The 12,387-nt window shown below is 37.4% G+C and overlaps 1 protein-coding gene across 1 annotated transcript in view; it reads left to right on the top strand.

Annotated features, from left to right (window-relative positions):
• CHM (CHM Rab escort protein) overlaps positions 1 to 12,387 on the top strand; it is a 260,707-nt gene that overhangs the window by 22,742 nt on the left and 225,578 nt on the right. The window lies entirely within an intron of this gene.

Genomic DNA, 12,387 nt, shown 5'->3' with positions numbered 1-12,387 from the left:
GGTTTTATATGTTGGTTACACTGTTACACTCTCTGTTTTTAGGGTAGTCTTGGGGGAGATCCAACAACTTTGCTGCTAATAAATACCATTTTCCCAGAATTCTGTTTTTCAAAAACATTGCTGCTAATACCATCTTCCCAGAATTCTGTTTTTATTTTTTAAGTTCAAGTCATTTACCTATAAACACAGGACAAGTTGTTGATCCACCATTAATATTCACCCTTGAACCTATGGGTCATTTATTTCAAGCCCTTCATTTTATCTATCAGGATATCTATAAGCAAGCTGAATTTCAAAGAGGTTAAATGACTTTCCAGATATTTAGTATAATTCTGAAAACATGAATCTAGTTTTCTGGATGTTTAATTCAGGACTCTGAATATTAAAACAGTATTCTTGTTATTTAATACTCAAAGCTCACACTATATTGAATTTAAAAAAGTGAACTTAAATTTTGTGAGTTAATGTTTTAATGGGTATATTTTTGTAAAGTTCTAAAAGTTACATAGATATTAATAACTATTTTTCCCATGAGAAGGAAATCCATAGATATTAAATTAGCACACTTACTAATATATTCAGTATTTTGTGTGAATCAATGTTAATTAAAATAATTGACAATTTAAGAAAACTGTTTTTATCTGTACTTCTTGCATTGCTCTGTCTGGTCAGTTCTGTACCTAATGTTATTTATGCTTTTTACAATGGTGCAGAAGGTCTGTACATAGTGCTAAGTAGTAAAGAATGTGGCTCTCTAAAAGCTTCTGTACCCACAAATATTTCTTTGCCAGTAGAACCATTTTTTTTCCTAAAAAACGTTATTCTTTATAAAAAGCAGTCACAGTAAATTTTCTAGTTCTATGTAATTTTCTTTCCATTCTCGTCCTTACTAGTAATAAATAACACATGAAATAACTTTCAAGGTGGAAAACAGGGATCCATTTTGAAATGTTACATAAAATAAAGAGTGATTTATGGCTTTGTATGATTTGGGCTGAAAGAACTTGGGCTTTGCTGGGTCGTCAACATTCTGTCAGGGGAATCTATTATTTATTGTTCAGTATGCTGGGAGTGGTGTAAGTATTTTATATTTATCTTATGTAAGGTTAACGTCAGGAAAAATCAATTCCAGATACGAATACAGTTTTAAGAATAGCTCATACAGAGCTAACGTTAATATTATAGTTGTAAACAGCAAAGTTCAGCATTAAGGATTTGGATTAAAAGGAGATTTTGAAAAATGAATGAATAATGGTTTCATTCTCATAAAATATTTTAGATAAGATTCTTGAAAATATTAATTTCTTATCTTTTTGGTCTCTATTTTAGCCTAGCTACTTCAGTTGAGAATGATACATCTCTATCTTATCTAGACAGATTTTGCAAAATTGAAGAAATGTGGGACTCTATATGTTTGTTATATGATCATATAACATTCCTAAGCTTCTAATATATTTTTTCTAGTTGTCAACTTTATACAAAATCTAAACTGAAAAGGACATGATGTAACAAATCTTAGTTTCTCCCATTACGAACTGTTATGAAATGCTAATTTAATACCTAATATTTACTACCTGTGTTGTTTGATAAAAATGACTTGCAAGCAAAAGTTGTTGGTCTTGAATCAGAATTATATATTTTTCTTACGATACTTTGGCAGAGTTTTTGATAGGGCCTCACAAATGAATTTAATAATCACATTTATTGTGAAATGTTTAAATGATACTACATGATGACCTTCTATTGTGAATGTATAGAAAAGGCCTATAATGTGCATGTGGAAAAACCTATTGAGACTTTATTTTTCAGTATATGAAATTTATTGTCAAATTGGTTTCCATACAACACCCAGTGCTCATCCCAAAAGGTGCCCTCCTCAATACCCATCACCCACCCTCCCCTCCCTCCCACCCCCCATCTACCCTCAGTTCTCAGTTTTTAAGAGTTTCTTATGCTTTGGGTCTCTCCCGCTCTAACCTCTTTTTTTTTTTTTTCCTTCCCCTCCCCCATGGGTTTCTGTTAAGTTTCTCAGGATCCACATAAGAGTGAAAACATATGGTATCTGTCTTTCTCTGTATGGCTTATTTCACTTAGCATCACACTCTCCAGTTCCATCCACGTTGCTACAAAGGGCCATATTTCGTTCTTTCTCATTGCCATGTAGTACTCTATTGTGGATATAAACCACAATTTCTTTATCCATTCATCAGTTGATGGACATTTAGGCTTTTTCCACAATTTGGCTATTGTTGAGAGTGCTGCTATGAACATTGGGGTACAAGTGCCCCTGTGCATCAGTACTCCTGTATCCCTTGGGTAAATTCCTAGCAGTGCTATTGCTGGGTCATAGGGTAGGTCTATTTTTAATTTTCTGAGGAACCTCCACACTGCTTTCCAGAGCGGCTGCACCAATTTGCATTCCCACCAACAGTGCAAGAGGGTTCCCGTTTCTCCACATCCTCTCCAGCATCTATAGTCTCCTGATTTGTTCATTTTGGCCACTCTGACTGGCGTGAGGTGATATCTGAGTGTGGTTTTGATTTGTATTTCCCTGGTGAGGAGCGACGTTGAGCATCTTTTCATGTGCCTGTTGGCCATCCGGATGTCTTCTTTAGAGAAGTGTCTATTCATGCTTTCTGCCCATTTCTTCACTGGGTTATTTGTTTTTCGGGTGTGGAGTTTGGTGAGCTCTTTATAGATTTTGGATACTAGCCCTTTGTCCGATATGTCATTTGCGAATATCTTTTCCCATTCCGTTGGTTGCCTTTTAGTTTTGTTGGTTGTTTCCTTTGCTGTGCAGAAGCTTTTTATCTTCATAAGGTCCCAGTAATTCACTTTTGCTTTTAATTCCCTTGCCTTTGGGGATGTGTCGAGTAAGAGATTGCTACGGCTGAGGTCAGAGAGGTCTTTTCCTGCTTTCTCCTCTAAGGTTTTAATGGTTTCCTGTCTCACATTCAGGTCCTTTATCCATTTTGAGTTTATTTTTGTGAATGGTGTGAGAAAGTGGTCTAGTTTCAACCTTCTGCATGTTGCTGTCCAGTTCTCCCAGCACCATTTGTTAAAGAGACTGTCTTTTTTCCATTGGATGTTCTTTCCTGCTTTGTCAAAGATGAGTTGGCCATATGTTTGTGGGTCTAGTTCTGGGGTTTCTATTCTATTCCATTGGTCTATGTGTCTGTGTTTGTGCCAATACCATGCTGTCTTGATGATGACAGCTTTGTAGTGGAGGCTAAAGTCTGGGACTGTGATGCCTCCTGCTTTGGTCTTCTTCTTCAAGATTACTTTGGCTATTTGGGGCCTTTTGTGGTCTGTATGAATTTTAGGATTGCTTGTTCTAGTTTCGAGAAGAATGCTGGTGCAATTTTGATTGGGATTGCATTGGATGTGTAGATAGCTTTGGGTAGTATTGACATTTTGACAATATTTATTCTTCCAATCCATGAGCAGGGAATGTCTTTCCATTTCTTTAAATCTTCTTCAATTACCTTCATAAGCTTTCTATAGTTTTCAGCATACAGATCCTTTACATCTTTGGTTAGATTTATTCCTAGGTATTTTATGCTTCTTGGTGCAATTGTGAATGGGATCAGTTTCTTTATTTGTCTTTCTGTTGCTTCATTGTTAGTGTATAAGAATGCAACTGATTTCTGTACATTGATTTTATATCCTGCAACTTTGCTGAATTCCTGTATCAGTTCTAGCAGACTTTTGGTGGAGTCTATCGGATTTTCCATGTATAATATCATGTCATCTCCAAAAAGGGAAAGCTTGACTTCATCTTTGCCAATTTTGATGCCTTTGATTTCCTTTTGTTGTCTGATTGCTGATGCTAGAACTTCCAACACTATGTTAAACAGCGGTGAGAGTGGGCATTCCTGTCGTGTTCCTGATCTCAGGGAAAAAGCTCTCAGTTTTTCCCCTTTGAGGATGATGTTAGCTATGGGCTTCTCATAAATGGCTTTTATGATGTTTAAGTATGTTCCTTCTATCCCGACTTTCTCAAGGGTTTTTATTAAGAAAGGGTGCTGAATTTTGTCAAATGCCTTTTCTGCATTGATTGACAGGATCATATGGTTCTTTTCTTTTATTAATGTGATATATCACATTGATTGATTTGCAAATGTTGAACCAGCCCTGCATCCCAGGAATGAATCCCACTTGATCATGGTGAATAATTCTTTTTATATGCCGTTGAATTCGATCTGCTAGTATCTTATTGAGAATTTTTGCATCCATATTCATCAGGGATTTGGGCCTGTAGTTCTCTTTTTTTTACTGGGTCTCTGTCTGGTTTAGGAATCAAAGTAATACTGGCTTCATAGAATGAGTCTGGAAGTTTTCCTTCCGTTTCTATTTCTTGGAATAGCTTGAGAAGGATAGGTATTATCTCTGCTTTAAGTGTCTGGTAGACCTCCCCTGGGAAGCCATCTGATATTGGGACTTCTTTTTTAAAAACTTTTAAGTTTTTGGATCTTTATTTTATTATTTGAAAAAGTTAATGTTTATTTTTAGAGAGAGAGAGATAGAGTGCAAGCAGGGGAGGGTCAGAGATAGAGGGAGACACAGAATCTGAAGCAGGCTCCAGGCTCTGCGCTGTCAGCACAGCTGACAGCTGTGCCCCTATGTGCTGCTCAAACTCAGGAACCATGAGATCGTGACCTGAGCCAAAGTTGGACGCTTAACCAGCTGAGCCACCCAGGTGCCCCAAGTTGTTGGATCTTTAAAGATAACTTAAGTAAATAGTAAATAACTGATTTTTCTCCCCCTTCAAATAACTAATCTTATTGAAGGGGTAGGAAGAGATGAGAACAGAAACAGTATTTACTGAATGTCAGTGACATGCTAGAAGGCACTGTTTAAGATGTTTTATATTACTTTGTACCTATTCCTCCCTAAATTCCTATGAGATATATTATTAGCCCCATACTGTAATTGAAAACATTGTGGTTGTATCTTTGTACTCATGTATTTTACAGTGTTTGCCGTGTAATGCTTTGTGATTTGACCCTGATTTAGGTTATCTGTTTCTAACTCATGTCTGGCTTTTCCTTATGGGAGAGACTATATAATTCATTATAAGCTTGTATAGGTTTTGTAAAAAGGCCTTACAAAATGTTGTGTGAATTTGAGTAATGATTAAAAAGTAGTTCATGGGGCGCCTGGGTGGCGCAGTCGGTTAAGCGTCCGACTTCAGCCAGGTCATGATCTCGCGGTCCGTGAGTTCGAGCCCCGCGTCAGGCTCTGGGCTGATGGCTCAGAGCCTGGAGCCTGCTTCCAATTCTGTGTCTCCCTCTCTCTCTGCCCCTCCCCCGTTCATACTCTGTCTCTCTCTGTCCCAAAAATAAATAAACGTTGAAAAAAAAAAAAATTAAAAAAAAAAAAAATAAAATAAAAAGTAGTTCACTTTTTATGGTGCCAATTGTTAAAAAAGGCTTTATTTTTAAATTGGCTAAGGTTTTAAATGCTATTAAAATTGAACTTATAAATATGAATTTAAACAAAACAAGCAGTTATTTTACTTATTTTGTTAAAGTATCAATAAGACCAAAAAGTTTAAATGTATTAACTTTTCCTAAACAATAATTAAGAAAACCTGAAACTTAAAAGTCCAAATTTTAAAAATGTTTGTTTATTTATTTTGGAGGAGGGTGTGGCAGGGAAAGAGAGAGAGAGAGGGAGAGAGAGAATCCCAGGCAGGCTTCCACTGTTAGCTCAGATCCCGATGCAGGGCTCAATCCCATGAACCTTGAGATCATGACCTGAGCTGAAATCAGAAGTAGGATACTCAACCACCCAGGTGCCCCAAGCTCCAATTTTATACACGTTTTTCCTTCATGCTATTACCAGAGGTGTTTTTTTGTTGTTGTTGTTGTTGTTTGTTTTTTTGGTTTTTTTGTTCTTCTGAACTACTGATTTGACCATGCTGTTCTTCTGACTAAAATCCTTTCAAGATTCCCTGCTGCTTACAGGTTTCAAGTTCAGACTCCACAGTTTGGCTCCAACCACTCTTTTTTGAATATCACCTTTTGGTTCTCTCTTTCTTTACCCTTTACCAGCAATACTCCCTCCTACTTTCCTTTTTTCTTTCACTTTTTCCTTCTTTACTCTTCAGTGGGATTCCAGATCCTGAAAGACAGCTAGTGTCCCCTGCTCTTTGGAGCTTTCAGTGACCCTCTTCTACAGAGGAAATGCATCTTTCCATTGTGTTCCTGTAATAGTTTTAATTATATTTATTATTTTAATCCCTTTAAATCCTTATTCTTTTTTTAAGATCCAGAACTCTTTTTTAAGTTTATTTTTTGGGGGGAGGGCCAGAAAGAGAGGGGGAGAGAGAATCCCAAGCAGCCTCTGTACTTTTAGTGCAGAGCCCAATGCAGATCTTGAACACAAACCATGACATCATGACTTGAGCCGAAGTCAGACACTTAACTGACATCATGACTTGAGCTGAAGTCGGACGCTTAACTGATTGAGCCACCTGGCCCCCCCTAAATTCTTAGTCTTTAGACTGAGCTCTTCTAGGCTCAGAATTGTATTTATCTTACCTTTTTTCCTCATCACTTGTCAAAGTCTGCTTCATCCCTCTATTTTCCCTTTCCCCATTTTGTCTTTCTCCTTTTCTTTCCTTTAACAAATATAGCGAACTTACTACATACTTCCTCTGTTCAAGGAACTCTGTTTATTGAATGGGTGGGAAAAAATATGAAATCTAGGAAGATATTACTAACTGTATTAGTCTGTTATTTTAATCATTTGAAGCATGAAGATAATAGGTCCTTGCCTTTAATGTAGAGCCAGCCTATCAATTTCACAAACTAGTGGGAGATGTCTGGATAGAAGTATTAACGGGAAAAATAAATGATAGTTCTTTTGGTTATGTATAATTTGAACTCAGATCATGTTCAATATTGAAATCTGTCCTTGGCTTTCCTTTGTCTGCCAGAGGCATGACTTCTGACTGTTGATTGTAGCCATGGATTAACCACATGCTTTTTTGCCTATGCTACTTTGGGCCAAATAGAGGAGAGTAATTTTGCTTGATCTCAGAGTAGTACTTCGATGAAAATTTATTGCTCCTAAAATACCTTACTGAAGAATAACAAAAGTAGATCGTTTTTATAGAACAAGTACCCTCTGCTAACAATTTAATGATCCTATGAGGTAAATGGTGGCATTCCCATTGATGGATGAAGAAACAAAAGCTCAGAGTTGGCAAGTGACTTGTCTGAGGTCACACAGCTAACAAAGCAGCAAAGTTAAGATTCAAGCATAGGTCTGTCTGATTGAGACCATGCCCATTTCTTTATGCTGCTGTCCTTCTCTTGAATCCTCATTCTCAGACTCATGTCCAAGTTGAAGAGAGTGAATTTACCATGGTAATTGGAATTTGAGATATCAAATTACTGAATTACTTGATTTTTGGCAAGTTATTTAATGTTTCTCATCCCATTTTGTCACATGGATAATAATGCCTGCCTCCCAGGACTATAATGAGGAATATGTGAGGTGATGTATGTGAAAAGATATTGTGAACCATAAAGCCCTATACTAATGCTTGGTGGTATATTATTAATGCTGTCTTTTTACATGCTTTAACATACTGATTTTCCTTCCCGAATATTTCCTGTTGTCCTTTTTAACTAAGATGCTTGGCAGCAACTTTTAAAGCACAATAGTGACTGCATTTCATTAGTAAGAAAAGTTATTTCATTAGGTGTAAAAAGTTCAGATAGTTTTAAGATAAAAGACAGAAAAATTGCAGTTTTAACTGAAGAACTAAGGGTGCTTAATTATTTAAACTTCTTTTTCTTAGTTCCTTCTATAACCACACATTTTTACTATGTTTTCTCTTTGAATTTTTTTTTAATGTTTATTTATTTTTTGAGAGACAGAGAGAGACAGAGCATGAGCAGGGGAGGGGCAGAAAGAGAGGGAGTCACAGAATCCGAAGCAGGCTCCAGGCTCTGAGCTGTCAGCACAGAGCCCAACATGGAGCTCAAACCCACTAACTGTGAGATCGTGACCTGGGCCAAAGTTGGACGCTTAACTGATTGAGCCACCCAGGCGCCCCATCTTTTTCTTTGAATTATTATCCAAAGTTAAGGTTGAAAGTTTATGTTGGGCTTATTTCCAGTAATTTATATTTAATGGCTACCTTCAGTACTTTTGGTCAGAACTTTGTTTTTGAACCAAACACTATATGCCCACAGTAGTCGCCAGTGGAAAACTTTAGTTCTTCTGTGAATGCAGCTGGAGCTTGTGTTTAATGTGGTTTTTAACTAGATTGTGTCAATTTCTTCCATATGCGTATTGCTTTTTACATAAAAAGGATAACTGTTCTCTTTTCTTGAAATCCTTGATGCTTAGTGTGTAGTTTAAACCCTTGCCAAAAAAAAAAAATATATATGTGCTTCATTGTAGTGAGTCAGTGGTAGTATTTACAGAATTCCATTAAACTTTCAAAACATGCTTTGTCTGATATAAATGATTCTTAATAGCTTCTGAAATGGTAGATCTTACGATAAAAAGTTATGGAACAGTCTTTTTTTAAATTTAAATGCTTTTATTTTTTTTATTTTTTTAAATTTACATCCAAATTAGTTAGCATATAGTGCAACAATGATTTCAAGAGTAGATTCCTTAGTGCCCCTTACCCATGTAGTCCATCCCCCCCTTCCACAACCCCTCCTGTAATCCTGTTTGTTCTCCATATTTATGAGTCTCTTCTGTTTTGTCCCCCTCCCTGTTTTTTTTTTAAATTTTTATTATTTTTTTTTATTTTTGGGACAGAGAGAGACAGAGCATGAACAGGGGAGGGGCAGAGAGAGAGGGAGACACAGAATCGGAAACAGGCTCCAGGCTCTGAGCCATCAGCCCAGAGCCCGACGCGGGGCTCGAACTCCCGGACCGCGAGATCGTGACCTGGCTGAAGTCGGACGCTTAACCGACTGCGCCACCCAGGCGCCCCTCCCCCTCCCTGTTTTTATATTATTTTTATTTCCCTTCCCTTATGTTCATCTGTTTTGTCTCTTAAAGTCCTCATATGAGTGAAGTCATATGATTTTTGTCTCTCTCTGACTAATTTCACTTAGCATAATACCCTCTAGTTCCATCCACATAGTTGCAAATGGCAAGATTTCATTCTTTTTGATTGCCGAGTAATACTCATTGTATATATGTACCACATCTATGTACCACATCTTCTTTATCCATTGATCCATCGAAGGACATTTGGGCTCTTTCCATACTTTGGCTATTGTTGATAGTGCTGCTACAAACGGGGTGCATGTGTCCCTTCGAAACAGCACACCTGTATCCTGTGGGTAAATTCCTAGTAGTGCAATTGCTGGGTTATAGGGTAGTTCTATTTTTAGTTTTTTGAGGAATATCCATACTGTTTTCCAGAGTGGCTGTACCAGCTTGAATTCCCACCAACAATGCAAAAGAGATCTCTTTCTCCGCATCCTCGCCAACATCTGTTGTTGCCTCAGTTGTTAATGTTAGCCATTCTGACAGGTGTAAGGTGGTATCTCATGGTGGTTTTGATTTATATTTCCCTGATGATGAGTGATGTTGAGCATTTTTTCATGTGTCGGTTGGCCATCTGGATGTCTTCTTCGGGGAAATGTCAATTCATGTCTTTTGCCCATGTCTTCACTGGATTATTTGATTTTTGGGTATTGAGCTTGATAAGTTCTTTATAGATTTTGGATACTAACCCTTTATCTGATGTGTCATTTGCAAATATCTTCTCCCATTCCATCGTTTGCCTTTTAATTTTGCTGATTGTTTCCTTGGCTGTGTAGAAGCTTTTTATTTTGATGAGGTCCCAGTAGCTCATTTTTGCTTTTGTTTCCCTTGCCTCCGGAGACGTGTTGAGTAAGAAGTTGCTGCCGGCAAGATCAAAGACGTTTTTGCCTGCTTTCTGCTCGAGGATTTTTTTTTTTAATTTTTTTTTTCAACGTTTATTTATTTTTGGGACAGAGAGAGACAGAGCATGAACGGGGGAGGGGCAGAGAGAGAGGGAGACACAGAATCGGAAACAGGCTCCAGGCTCTGAGCCATCAGCCCAGAGCCTGACGCGGGGCTCGAACTCACGGACCGCGAGATCGTGACCTGGCTGAAGTCGGACGCTTAACCGACTGCGCCACCCAGGCGCCCCTTCTGCTCGAGGATTTTGATGGCTTCTGCCTTACATTGAGGTCTTTCATCCATTTTGAGTTTATTTTCGTGTATGGTGTAGGAAAGTGGTCCAGGTTGGTTCTTCTGCATGTTGCTGTCCAGTTTTCCCAGCACCACTTGCTGAAGAGACTGTCTATTCCATTGGATACTCTTTCCTGCTTTGTCAAAGATTAGTTGGTCATACGTTTGTGGGTCCATTTCTGGGTTCTCTATTCTGTTGCATTGATCTGAGTGTCTGTTTTTGTGCCAGTACCATACTGTCTTGATGGTTATAGCTTTGTAGTATAGTTTGAAGTCTGGGATTGTGGTGCCTTCCGCTTTGATTTTCTTTTTTGAGATCACTTTGGGTATTTGGGTGTTTTCTGGGGAACAGTCTTGAATGTACAATGTAGGGTATTAACTAGTTTATCCAGCTGAACATCTGAAATTGTTTTGTGATGAAATCATTCTTTGGTAATTTGTGATTTTTTTTTGTTAGTACTTGTGGTAGTAATATATATTTCCTTACATGATAACCAATTTTATATTGTGGCTTACTCTGATTCTAAAACACTAGTGGTGTTTTCAAACTGCTGTATTAACCAGAAAGTGAGATAATGTATCTTGTAAATGGTCTCTTTTCAAAAATAGTATTTTCTGGGGGTGCCTAGGTGGTTCAGTCGGTGGAGAGTCTGACTTTGGCTCAAGTCATGATCTCATGGCTCGTGGGTTTGAGCCCTGCATCGGGCTCTATACTGACAGCTGGGAGCCTGGAGCCTGCTTCCGATTCTGTTTCTCCCTCTCTGTCTGCCCCTCCCCTGCTCACATTCTGTCTCTCTCTCAAAAATAAATATAAACGTTAAAAAATTAAAAAATAGTATTTTCTTATTCATCATTCATTCATTTAGACAACAGTTGACATGCAGTGTTTTATTATTTTCATTTGTACAATGTAGTGATTCAACTTCTCTATACATTATGCCATGCTTACCACAAATGCAACTACCATCTGTCATCATGCATTGCTATTAAAATACCATTGATTACATTCTTTACACTGTACTTTTATTCCTGTGACTTATTTCATAACTGGAAGTCTGTATCTTCTTTTCCCTTTCACACATTTTGCCCGTGCCCCTACTCATCTTCCCTCTGGCAACCATCACTTTGTTCTTTGTATTTATAAGTCTGATTCTGCTTTTGTTTGTTTATTCATTTGTTTTTTAGATTCTGCATATAAATTAGATCATATTGTATTTCTTTCTCTGTCTCATGGATTTAATTTAGTATAATACCCTCTAGGTTCATCTGTGTTGTCGCAAATGGCATGATCTCATCCTTTTTTATGGCTAACATTCCATTACACACACACACACACACACACACACACACATGCACACACACAACGACACAAATTCTTTTTCCTCATCTGTCTGTGAGCACTTGGATTGCTTCCATATCTTGGTTATTGTAATCAATGCAGCAATAAACATAGTGGTGCATATATCTTTTGGAAATAGTGTTTTCATTTTCTTTGGGTAAATACTTGATACTGGAATTACTGGATCATATGGTATTTCTAATTTTAATTTTTTGAGGAACCTCCATACTGTTTTGCACTGGCCACACCAGTTTGCATCCCCACCAACAGTTCACAATGGTTCTTTTATCTCCATATCCTCAACACCTCACTACTTGTCTTTTTGTATTTGGCCATTCTGGCAAGTATATGATGATATCTCATTGTGGTTTTGATTTGCATTTCCCTGATGATCAGTGATGTTGAGCATCTTTTCATGTGTTTTTGGGCCATCTGTATGTATTCTTTGGAAAAATATCTATTCAGGTCCTTTGTCCATTTTAAACTGGATTACTTATTTATATAGGTGTTTAATTGTATAAATTATTTATATATTTTGGATATTAACCCTTTATTGGATATGTCATTTGCAAACATTTCCCATTCAGTAGGTTACTTTAGTTTTCTTGATAGTTTCCTTTGCGGAGCACGAGCTTTTTAGTTTTATGTAGTTTTGGTAGTTTTGGTAGTTTCCCTTGATTTAGGAGATGTAGAAAAATGCTGGTATGCCAATGTCAAAGAAATTACTGCGTGTATTTTCTTCTAGGAGTTTTATGGTTTCAGGTCTCAATAAATGGCCTCCTTTTAAACTAGTTAACCTATTACTTAAACTGAAAAATGTATCCCATTCCCCCTCATAGGCACTG

This window comes from Prionailurus bengalensis, chromosome X (genome assembly GCF_016509475.1).
Source record: "Prionailurus bengalensis isolate Pbe53 chromosome X, Fcat_Pben_1.1_paternal_pri, whole genome shotgun sequence".
Taxonomy (NCBI): Eukaryota; Metazoa; Chordata; class Mammalia; order Carnivora; family Felidae; genus Prionailurus; species Prionailurus bengalensis.
Note: the sequence above shows the minus strand (reverse complement) of the source record. Positions and strands in the feature narration are given on the sequence as shown.